We start from the raw sequence: 11,110 nt of genomic DNA, 5'->3' as shown, positions 1-11,110 counted from the left end.
GGAAGCGCCACTCACAACAGTGTGGTGAACACCGTATTAACAGTTTCTCTATGTCCCCCAAAAATAGGAGAACTTTCATTTGGAATTTTCCTCGTATGTAGAATAACAAAATCGAAATTACATTCATATTGTATTCCAAGCTCGCTGTTTTTCTGTTACTAAGGAAAAGCGACTAATATCACACCTTTTTTGCCTCTTTTAAGCCACGAAATGACATGAGCTTGGGTTTTCAGTAGGGGGTGTGCAAATATAAAAATGTTTGAATATGATTACTTACAATCAAACATCAAATGATATGCACATGCATTTATTAGCAAGTTGGTTTAACATGTTGGAACACTGCAATTACATTGTCATTGGTACAAAAATAAACTAGTAAGGTATACTAAAAGATTGTTATCTCTTGAAAATTGAATAATTTCCGCTGGTTGTCTGTTCTCACCAACCTGTGCCCTGTTATACTGCATGAATGTCCTGGAAACTCAGGGGCATTTGACCCTGTACCAGCCGAAACTCATCGAATTTGCTGACAAGCAATAAGCTCAGGATTGCAACCTGCAAAAGAGTGCACCCTCGCTGTTTACAAATCTGTGTCCTTTGCCAGAGAGAGGTTAGCTTCGCTGCACAGCTTAGAAGTCCAGCGGCTAAGCATGTTTTACAAATGAAATTTTGCCAGCTGCACAAAATCGCGAAATTCAGCACAAAATCACGCACTTGCTTACCTTGGTTAAAACCAAACATTATAAAGCGTATTTACTCCTGCACCGAAAGAAATATATTCAATTTATTTCAAATATTCCTATCCAATAGAATATTCAAAAATTATAGAGTACCTATTGTCGAGTCGAGTATGATTAAAAATATTCAATATTTTTGAATATTCGCACACCCCTAGTTTTCAGGGCTCCTGTATCAATATTTCACCTACCATATGTTAAGGTAGCAAGCACACAAGAGAGCGCAAAGCAAGCTGGTGAAGGCTGGTCTGGGAAACTACTACTGGCACTGCTCTCTAAAATGCTTCGTTTATATGACCGGTGCACCAGCCAGTGGGAAATCGCAACGACACCGCTGTTGTAGAGGAGTCGTGTGTGTGATCAGTTAATGACAGTTACAAAAGAGGTCCAGAATATTTTTTTTTGTTAACATATTTGTATTAGACAGAAAAACCTATCCACACATTGTAACCGAGACTACTTTCCCCACATACGTCTTTGTTTCACACAGAAAAAATCTTGAATAAGATGAAGTGCAAAAATGTCACATCCATGTTTCAGAATGTTCTAACTTAAAAAGCGAGTGGTATAGAGAATACAGTTTTGTACACATTGAAAAGTCATCTATACAACCTCTCTCACAGAATTAAGGTAAGTTGAGTTTAATCATAGCACGGCATGAACAAAAATGCTAACTTTCCACTTTCACATACAAGAAAAAATTGGTGGCTTATTTGGCATTTTGAAATGGTGGGTTAAACTTCAAAGAATTCATGCAGGAACTCCACAGGTGTAGTCCAAGTATGCATAATCATTGTGCCACTTGCTCATCTCCATGCAACCCAGTACCACCATCAATCTTATCAAACCTGATCCGGCCAGTCATTATAAATGCTTATCAACCCTTATAAGTCATTATAAATCTTATCGCAATCGATTGGCTCCTTATTAACATTTATCTGTCCTTATGGGACACAATCCAACTGCTATCAACTACTATCAACCTCACTAGTATTGCTCTGATCATTATAAGCCCTTTTTAGCACTTCATCCACCCACATTGAACCAGTAGCAACCGTGGCAAGACCAATGCTACCCATCATCACTCCTTATATCAATTCATTGACTCCTTGTGTATCTGTGCTGCGAGATGCGAAGCACACGAGCCCTTGGAGATCAGTGGCATTTCGGTCGGTGAAGGAACCCTCAATGCAAGGCGCATCACGTGACAACTGAAATGCATTGTGGATGTGGCATGTTTGGCATTACATTTTCCCAAAGTCTGAGTTTTCATGATATGCACAACGCTCCAAGATGGCTCTACGTGTGGTTCTATAGATGGCTTTTATTCCACCATCATCAAATCTTTCAAAAGCCTTCACAGAAACTGTTCTTGACATTTGTTTTGTACTGCCGGTACAACATTCATATGGTTCAGCTATATTCAGCAAGCGTGGGTATATAGCCCAGTGCATAAGAAACTCAGTATTAGAGTGCGGGGAGCCCGGACCTCAAACTGCAATTCAAGGCCGTCCAGAGGGCCCAAGAACTGGCGGAGCGTCACCACGTTCCCGTCCCGATTTGGGCGTCGCCTACGGTTTCGGCCCAAAGAGCTCGCCGCGTGCGATCTCCAACGGCTTAGACCCCTCAGGACCTCAATAAAGTTCTTGACTGACTGGAGTGTGGGGTGTTAGGTTCAAAATTCAATATTGCCAACATTTTTCTTTTCGAATTTATTTTGTTTTACACATTAATTTCTTTATAGCGATTCATCTTACATGACGGATGGATGGGTTTCCTGGTTGGGTATGCCTAGAACTGCTTACATATGGAAAATCTTTTGCTCTATTTGTAATGTGCTACATAACTTACAAAAGAGTGTATTTACCATTTTCTTTAACGCTAGGAACTGGATGGTAAATGTAAAAAAAAATCATAAGTCAGAATATCAACTATTTTTGTCTTCAAAAAATACAAATAATTTCCGATTTCTGTAAAATTACTTGAGGTTCATCTCTTGTGATCAGTTTCCTGCAAAATTATGTTGCTATGTTTTGTTATTGATAAAAATATGCAACATATATACTAAGGTACTCACTTCACTGTTCAACGATGGGGGTAGTTATCAAGGTCAACAGCATACTTATTCCAATTTTGTTTCCAAGAAAACAAATTTCACAGTAGCTGGAGTTGGTGGAAATCATGCACAGGCAGCCAGAATCATTATTGTGATAAAGGGCCGTTTTGAAGCTATGACGAGGCTATAGAGATCGACTAATTTATCATTCAAAAAATAAATTATGGGTTTTTTCTGCTTATGAGGCACGCCGTAGTGGAGGACTCCAGAAATTTTGACCACCTGGGGTTCTTTAACGTGCACCTAAATGGCCGTTTTCGCATTTCACCCCCATCGTAATGCGGCCACCGTGGCCGGGATTAAATCCTGCGACCTCATGCTCAGCAGCCCAACACCATAGCCACTGAGCAACCACGGCGGGTTTATCATTCAAAGCTTGGGTTGAGAGGTCTGTGTCTGATGAAGTTATATGAAAGTGGAAGAACCGTAGCTTTAGGTTTAAGACTTCGGAATGTAATTATTTGTGTTATTTGTGCCCAGTAAGTAACCATTCAGAGAAGTAAGTACTAATGCAAACCGAACATTCTTTTTTCAATCTGTGCATGCACACTGCACAACATATAAGGAATTTCATTGGTCAGGTCGCACAACGTAATGTTATTTCACATACTGAATTCACCTTAGTTCAATAGATCTATAGCGAAATGTTTAATGTGTAGAAAACTACTCTCTATACCATGCGCTCTTCCAGTTGCAAAATTTTGCGGCCTGATAATGCGATTTTAGCACTTTTTTACAGTTGAGATTTTTTCTGTGACAAAGTAGTCTCTGTCCTATTCTGTGGGATGGTTTTCGTGCCTAAAATAAATATTTGGAACTGCTTCTACAATCTGTCCTTGTCTAAACACACCCAGCCGACTCCTCCACTGCAGTTGCGTCACTTCCCACTAGGCATATTGTCACGTGGTGGTGACGTTAAGAACACAGTAGCGATACTGTGAACAAGAAAACTAACTTTTATTGGGCGAACCTGTGCCCACAAAACAGGCTACACTTATAGCACAACGATAGCAGCGAACACGGTCGGCGATCGTCGAAAATCTGATCAGCGGGTCAAGCGCGTCGGCTTTTATACAGCAATCATCGAATGTTCCAGATTAAACGTTGGGACCCGCATGCCTTCTAAAATGTTCTACACCATTCGTGTCAAGCGATGAAATCAGATAACACAACGTTCAGCGACGACAGACAGCGGATAGAAGCATCGATAACTTTCCAGAAACTTCGGATACATGCAGGCGCGTCCCGCGCTGTACGATAACATTTGTTAGGCGACAAAACTTGTCGCCCGATAAAGACAAGTACACGTGTCAATACCCCCCTCTTAAAAAGCATCGACCCGATGCTGCAAACAATCTAAAATTATAAGTAAGCACTCATAGCAAAGAAAAAAAAATAAGGAAAGTTCGTTAGCGTCCGTAAAATGGTTTAAGACGCACCACGTGGACCACTTCAGGTCGTGCGCGACGTCGCTGTGAATGCGAAATGCCGTCTGGCACGACCTCATAGTCCAGTGCGCCAATACGTCGGATGACCTTGTAGGGTCCGAAATAGCGTCGGAGTAGTTTCTCACTGAGTCCTCTTCGGCGTATCGGTGTCCAAACCCAAACACGGTCGCCGGGCTGGTACTCAACAAAGCGTCGTCGGAGGTTGTAGTGTCGGCTGTCGGTCCTCGGTTGGTTCTTGATCCGTAGGCGGGCGAGCTGTCGGGCTTCTTCGGCGCGCTGGAGATAGCTAGCGACGTCAACATTCTCTTCGTCAGTGACGTGGGGCAGCATGGCGTCGAGCGTCGTCGTCGGGTTCCTGCCGTAAACCAGCTTAAACGGCGTGATCTGTGTTGTTTCTTGCACCGCCGTGTTGTAAGCGAATGTTACGTACGGCAGGACGGCATCCCAGGTCTTGTGTTCGACGTCGACGTACATCGCTAGCATGTCGGCGAGGGTCTTATTCAGCCGCTCCGTAAGACCATTCGTCTGTGGGTGGTAGGCCGTGGTCCTCCTGTGCCTTGTCTGACTGTATTTCAGAATGGCTTGAGTGAGCTCTGCTGTAAAGGCCGTTCCTCTGTCGGTGATGAGGACTTCTGGGGCGCCATGTCGAAGCAGGATGTTTTCGACAAAGAATTTCGCCACTTCGGCTGCGCTACCTTTCGGCAGTGCTTTAGTTTCAGCGAAGCGGGTGAGGTAGTCTGTCGCCACGACGATCCACTTATTTCCGGTTGTTGATGTCGGAAAGGGTCCCAGCAAGTCCATCCCGATCTGCTGGAATGGTCGGCAAGGAGGCTCGATTGGCTGTAGTAATCCGGCTGGCCTTGTCGACGGTGTCTTGCGTCGCTGACAGTCTCGGCATGTTCTGACATAACGGGCGACGTCGGCGGTCAGGCGTGGCCAATAATACTTTTCTTGTATCCTCGATAGTGTCCGGGAAAAACCGAGGTGTCCAGCGGTCGGATCGTCATGCAGGGCGTGCAATACTTCTGGACGAAGTCCTGACGGGACAACAAGAAGGTAGTTGGCGCGGACTGGTGAAAAGTTCTTCTTCACGAGGAGATTGTGTTGAAGCGTGAAGGAAGATAATCCGCGCTTAAATGCCCTGGGGACAACGTCGGTGTGCCCTTCCAAATATTCCACCAGGCCTTCTAGCTCCGGGTCTGCCCGTTGCTGTTCAGCGAAGTCTTCCGCGCTTATCATGCCAAGGAAGGCGTCGTCATCTTCGTCATCTTGCGGCGGCGGGTCAATGGGGGCGCGTGATAGGCAATCGGCATCGGAGTGTTTTCGTCCGGACTTGTAGGTGACAGTGATGTCGTATTCTTGTAGTCTGAGGCTCCACCGCGCCAGTCATCCTGAAGGATCCTTTATACTCGCTAGCCAACACAACGCGTGATGGTCACTGACGACTTTGAATGGCCTGCCATAAAGATAAGGGCGAAATTTAGCTGTAGCCCAAACGATGGTGAGGCATTCCTTTTCGGTCGTAGAATAGTTGCCTTCCGCTTTTGACAGTGACCGGCTAGCGTAAGATATCACCTGTTCAACTCCGTTTTTCCTCTGGACTAGAACGGCACCGAGGCCTAGGCTACTGGCGTCAGTATGGATTTCTGTATCGGCGTACTCGTCGAAGTGCGCAAGCACCGGCGGCGACTGCATGCATCGTTTGAGTTCTTCAAATGCGTCGGCCTGCGGCGTTTCCCACTTGAACTCAACATCACATTTAGTTAGACGTGTCAACGGCTCGGCGATGCGTGAAAAGTCCTTGACAAAGCGCCTGTAGTAGGCACACATGCCAAGGAATCTACGCACTGCCTTCTTGTCGGTGGGCTGCGGGAACTTTGCGATGGCGGCTGTTTTCTGGGGGTCGGGGCGTACTCCGGATTTACTGATGACGTGGCCTAGGAACAGAAGCTCGTCGTAAGCGAAGCGGCATTTTTCTGTCTTCAGAGTGAGCCCTGATGACTTGATGGCCTCTAGTACTGTTGTAAGCCGCCTAAGGTGATCGTCGAAATTTTCGGCGAAGACGACGACGTCATCCAAGTAAACAAGGCAGGTCTGCCACTTCAATCCTGCTAACACCGTGTCCATGACGCGCTGGAAAGTTGCAGGCGCCGAGCAGAGTCCGAATGGCATGACCTTGAACTCGTAGAGGCCGTCTGGCGTGATGAAGGCGGTCTTTTCGCGATCTCTCTCGTCGACTTCTATTTGCCAGTAGCCAGACTTGAGATCCATCGACGAGAAGTACTTAGCGTTGCAGAGCCGATCCAATGCGTCGTCTATTCGTGGAAGGGGGTATACGTCCTTCTTCGTGATCTTGTTCAGACGACGATAATCGACGCAGAAACGTAGGGTTCCGTCCTTTTTCTTCACCAGGACAACAGGGGATGCCCACGGGCTTTTCGACGGCTTGATGATGTCGTCGCGCAGCATTTCGTCGACTTGTTCTCTTATAGCTTCGCGTTCTCGCGGCGAAACTCGGTAAGGGCTTTGGCGGAGTGGTCGAGCGTACTCCTCGGTGATTATGCGATGCTTGGCGACTGGTGTTTGTCGAATCCTCGATGTCGTCGAAAAGCAGCCTTTGTATTGTCGGAGCAGACTTCTGAGCTGCTGTTGCTCAATCACTGGGAGACTTGTATTAATGTCGTAGTCTGGTTCGGGAACCATGGTCGTCGGGGTAGATGCGGCGGAATCCGAGAGGACAAACGCATTACTGGTTTCCACAATTTCCTCGATGTACGCGATCGTCGTGCCCTTGTTGATGTGCTTGAACTCGTGGCTGAAGTTTGTCAGCAACACTTCAGTTTTCCCTTCATGCAGTCGAGCGATCCCTCTTGCGACGCAAATTTCACGGTCTAGCAGGAGACGTTGATCGCCTTCGATGACACCTTCTACGTCAGCGGGTATTTCGGTGCCGACCGAAATAACAATGCTGGAGCGGGGCGGGATGCTCACTTGGTCTTCGAGCACACTCAAGGCGTGGTAACTACGAGGGCTCTCCGGCGGTATCGCTTTATCTTCCGACAGCGTTATTGACTTCGACTTCAGGTCGATGACTGCGCCGTGTTGGTTCAGGAAGTCCATACCGAGAATGACGTCTCGTGAACACTGTTGGAGGATAACGAAGGTGGCAGGGTAAGTCCGGTCATGAACGGTTATTCTTGCCGTGCAGATTCCAGTCGGCGTAATGAGGTGTCCTCCAGCGGTCCGAATTTGGGGGCCCTCCCATGCAGTCTTAACCTTCTTCAACTGGGCGGCGATGTGTCCACTCATTACGGAGTAATCGGCCCCTGTGTCGACTAAGGCAGTGACTGCGTGGCCGTCTAGAAGTACATCGAGGTCGGTGGTTCTTTGTCTGGCGTTGCAGTTTGGTCTTGGCGTCGGATCACGGCTGCGTCGTGTTGAACTGAAGCTGGAACGTCGCGTCGTCAAGTCGTCGTTCGTCGGTGTAGTCTTGCCTTCCTGACTTCGTCGGGACGGCGGCGTGTCGTTGTTATGTCGTCGAGATCGTTTCGTCGTCGTCTTCGTCGGCGGCGGAGGATCTTCGTCAGTTCGACGAACAGCAACCGCACCTCCATCGGTTGCTGCTTTTAGTTTTCCGGATATGGGCTCGCTGACCGGCCCCGGGCTGGGCCAGTGTATGGTCGGCGCTGCGGCGACAGGTAGCGGCCTGGTGATGGCGAACGGGACGGCCGTCGAGGGCTCCACTGAGTAGCGGCGAGGTAATCGGCGATGTCACGTGGGCGCTCGCCAAGCTGTGGACGCGGCGCGTTGACGGCGAAACCTCGCAGTCCCATCTCCCGGTACGGACATCGTCGGTAGACGTGACCCGCTTCTCCGCAGTGGTAGCAGAGCGGGCGGTGGTCAGGAGCACGCCAGATGTCCGTCTTCCTCGCGTAGGTGCGCTGGGCGACGGGTGGTCGTGCTGGCGGCGGCGGCGGCGGACGACGAAACTGTGGCGTGACAGGGCCCTGGCGTGGTCGCGGAGGGGGTCCTTGACGGCGTGCGACGGCGGCGTAGGTCATCGCTTGCGGCTCACGCTGCGGCGATTCAGGGGCTACTCCAAGTTGTTGTTGGAGTTCCTCACGCACGGCGTCGGCAATCGAAGCCACTTGAGGCTGTGATGATGGGAACAGCTTTTGTAGCTCCTCCCGCACGACAGCTCGGATAGTCTCGCGTAGGTCATCGGCGGCCAGTGACTGAACTCCGACGTAGTTTGTCGAGGTCGTGCGGCGGTCGAATTGCCGGTTTCGCATCTCGAGTGTCTTCTCGATGCTGGTGGCCTCGTGAAGAAACTCGTCGACGGTCTTCGGTGGGCTTCGTACCATTCCGGCAAAAAGTTCCTCCTTCACACCACGCATCAGCAGGCGGACTTTCTTCTCCTCGGGCATTTCAGGGTCGGCGTGGCGGAAGAGACGGCTCATTTCTTCCGTGTAGATCGCGGTCGTCTCATTAGGTAGCTGCACCCGGGTTTCTAGTAGCGCTTGGGCTCGTTCTCGGCGTACGACGCTTGCGAATGTCTTCAGGAAGCCGCTTCGGAAAAGTTCCCAGGTTGTTAAGGTGGCTTCTCGGTTTTCGAACCACGTCCTGGCCGCGTCTTCCAAAGCGAAGAACACATATCGCAGTTTGTCGTCGCTGTTCCAGTTGTTAAAGGTAGCGACTCTTTCGTACGTCTCAAGCCAGCTTTCCGGGTCCTCGAAAGTTGAACCGCGGAACGTCGGAGGCTCCCTGGGCTGCTGCAGCACGACGGGTGACGCTGGTGCTGCCATTGGGGTGGACTTGGTGGCCATCCTTCTAGTCGTCTCGGGCAAAAGTCCGTGTTCCGGGGGCAGTCCTTGCAGCCTGCGGCTACCTCGCTGGTTCTTGTCGACGTTGGTGTCTTCCGAGTGAGGGCTTGGGTCACGGCTTTGTGGGGGCGTCCGGTGCATGAACGCAAAGCACCTCCACCAGATGTCACGTGGTGGTGACGTTAAGAACACAGTAGCGATACTGTGAACAAGAAAACTAACTTTTATTGGGCGAACCTGTGCCCACAAAACAGGCTACACTTATAGCACAACGATAGCAGCGAACACGGTCGGCGATCGTCGAAAATCTGATCAGCGGGTCAAGCGCGTCGGCTTTTATACAGCAATCATCGAATGTTCCAGATTAAACGTTGGGACCCGCATGCCTTCTAAAATGTTCTACACCATTCGTGTCAAGCGATGAAATCAGATAACACAACGTTCAGCGACGACAGACAGCGGATAGAAGCATCGATAACTTTCCAGAAACTTCGGATACATGCAGGCGCGTCCCGCGCTGTACGATAACATTTGTTAGGCGACAAAACTTGTCGCCCGATAAAGACAAGTACACGTGTCAATATACACTGGTCATGTAAATGGGATGAATTTCAGATATCAAGCTTAATTAGAGAGCAGTGGCAGTAGTACTTTACCCAGACTAGCCTTATGCTTGTGTCATACAGGCACCCACAAACTTCTTTACGATAAAAGAGTTCGACCTCAAGGAAGTAGTGATTGTGTACGGCCTATAAAAGAAACCGTGAGAGGTGCATTCAGTACAACAATGTAACTTACTGCTAATTATGCTTGTAGCTATTACAGTGAACACTCCTTCCACAAAAATATTCAATATATTTGATGCATGAAAGATACACCTCGTTAAAAAACAAAATGCGCTCGCTAAACAGCAGTGCTGACAGCCACACTAGCCACCCTGTGCTTATCGACATTTTCCTTTGCGGTCTAGTGAGTAGGCTCTGCGTTCTGCAACCTAAACTGCTGCAAACTATACTAAAACGCAACATTTCATGCAATGGTCACCTTGTGAGCTTTCTTATTTGGTCTACCCCTGCATGACTAGCACGACAAAGGCTGCACTTACATTTACCCAACGCAAGTGGGCAGTAAAAAATTGGGCTGACTGAGCCCCACGTGACCGCGCTTACATGAACTCGCTTCTGACAAGTCCAGACAACGATGGCACATGGTGTCGAGCTGAGACACCAACGCGTCCTAACTGAGCTTCTGGTTCGTTTCTGTCTGCAGCAGCTCTATTCCATGGGTCTTATTGCTACGATGAGGTTGGGCTGCACAGTGCTTGTTTTGGCCTCATCTTGATGCTATTCCCGCTGCTGGCACCTAAATCGCGACATCACAGTGTTCCTGCACAAGTCTTGGCATTGGCGGGCCCGACCCTTCTACGTGTGCATACACGCTGCAAACAAGTTGGGCAGCCCAACTCAACACTTGTTCAGTCCAACCAGCTAATGTTTACATGAACTTGACAGGTACCGTATTTACTCAAATCTAGGCTCAGTCCCTAAAGTCCAAAGCCAACAAAAAAAAAATACGATATATTACCTCGAATGTAGGCCGAACAAGAAAAGTCAGGTCAGCGTTCACAAAATGCAAACAGCACTTATTGAATCTGAACGTGCAGAGCTCATTCAACGTCATCATCGCTGCTAGACTCGTCGCTATGTTCCTTGTCACTGTCACCTTCAAACAGTGCACTATCTTCGGTACCGTCAAGCACATTAGATAGGCTGCACTTTCTAAAATGCAGCACACGATCAAAGTACCTGGGATGTCGTCCCACGCTGCAGCTACCCAGCCCGCAAGCTGCGATTGTGATGCACGTTTGATGCTGCCCGTTGCCGTTAGCATGTGGTCTTCATCAGTCAACCAGTCCGTGTAATATTTCCGCAGACGATCCTTGAAAGGTTTGTTGATGCAGACATCAAGTGGCTGCAACTGGCCCGT

Source organism: Dermacentor albipictus, chromosome 8, assembly GCF_038994185.2.
Source record: "Dermacentor albipictus isolate Rhodes 1998 colony chromosome 8, USDA_Dalb.pri_finalv2, whole genome shotgun sequence".
Lineage (NCBI taxonomy): Eukaryota > Metazoa > Arthropoda > Arachnida > Ixodida > Ixodidae > Dermacentor > Dermacentor albipictus.
The sequence above is the reverse complement of the archived record's forward strand: the minus strand, read 5'-3'. Positions refer to the sequence as shown.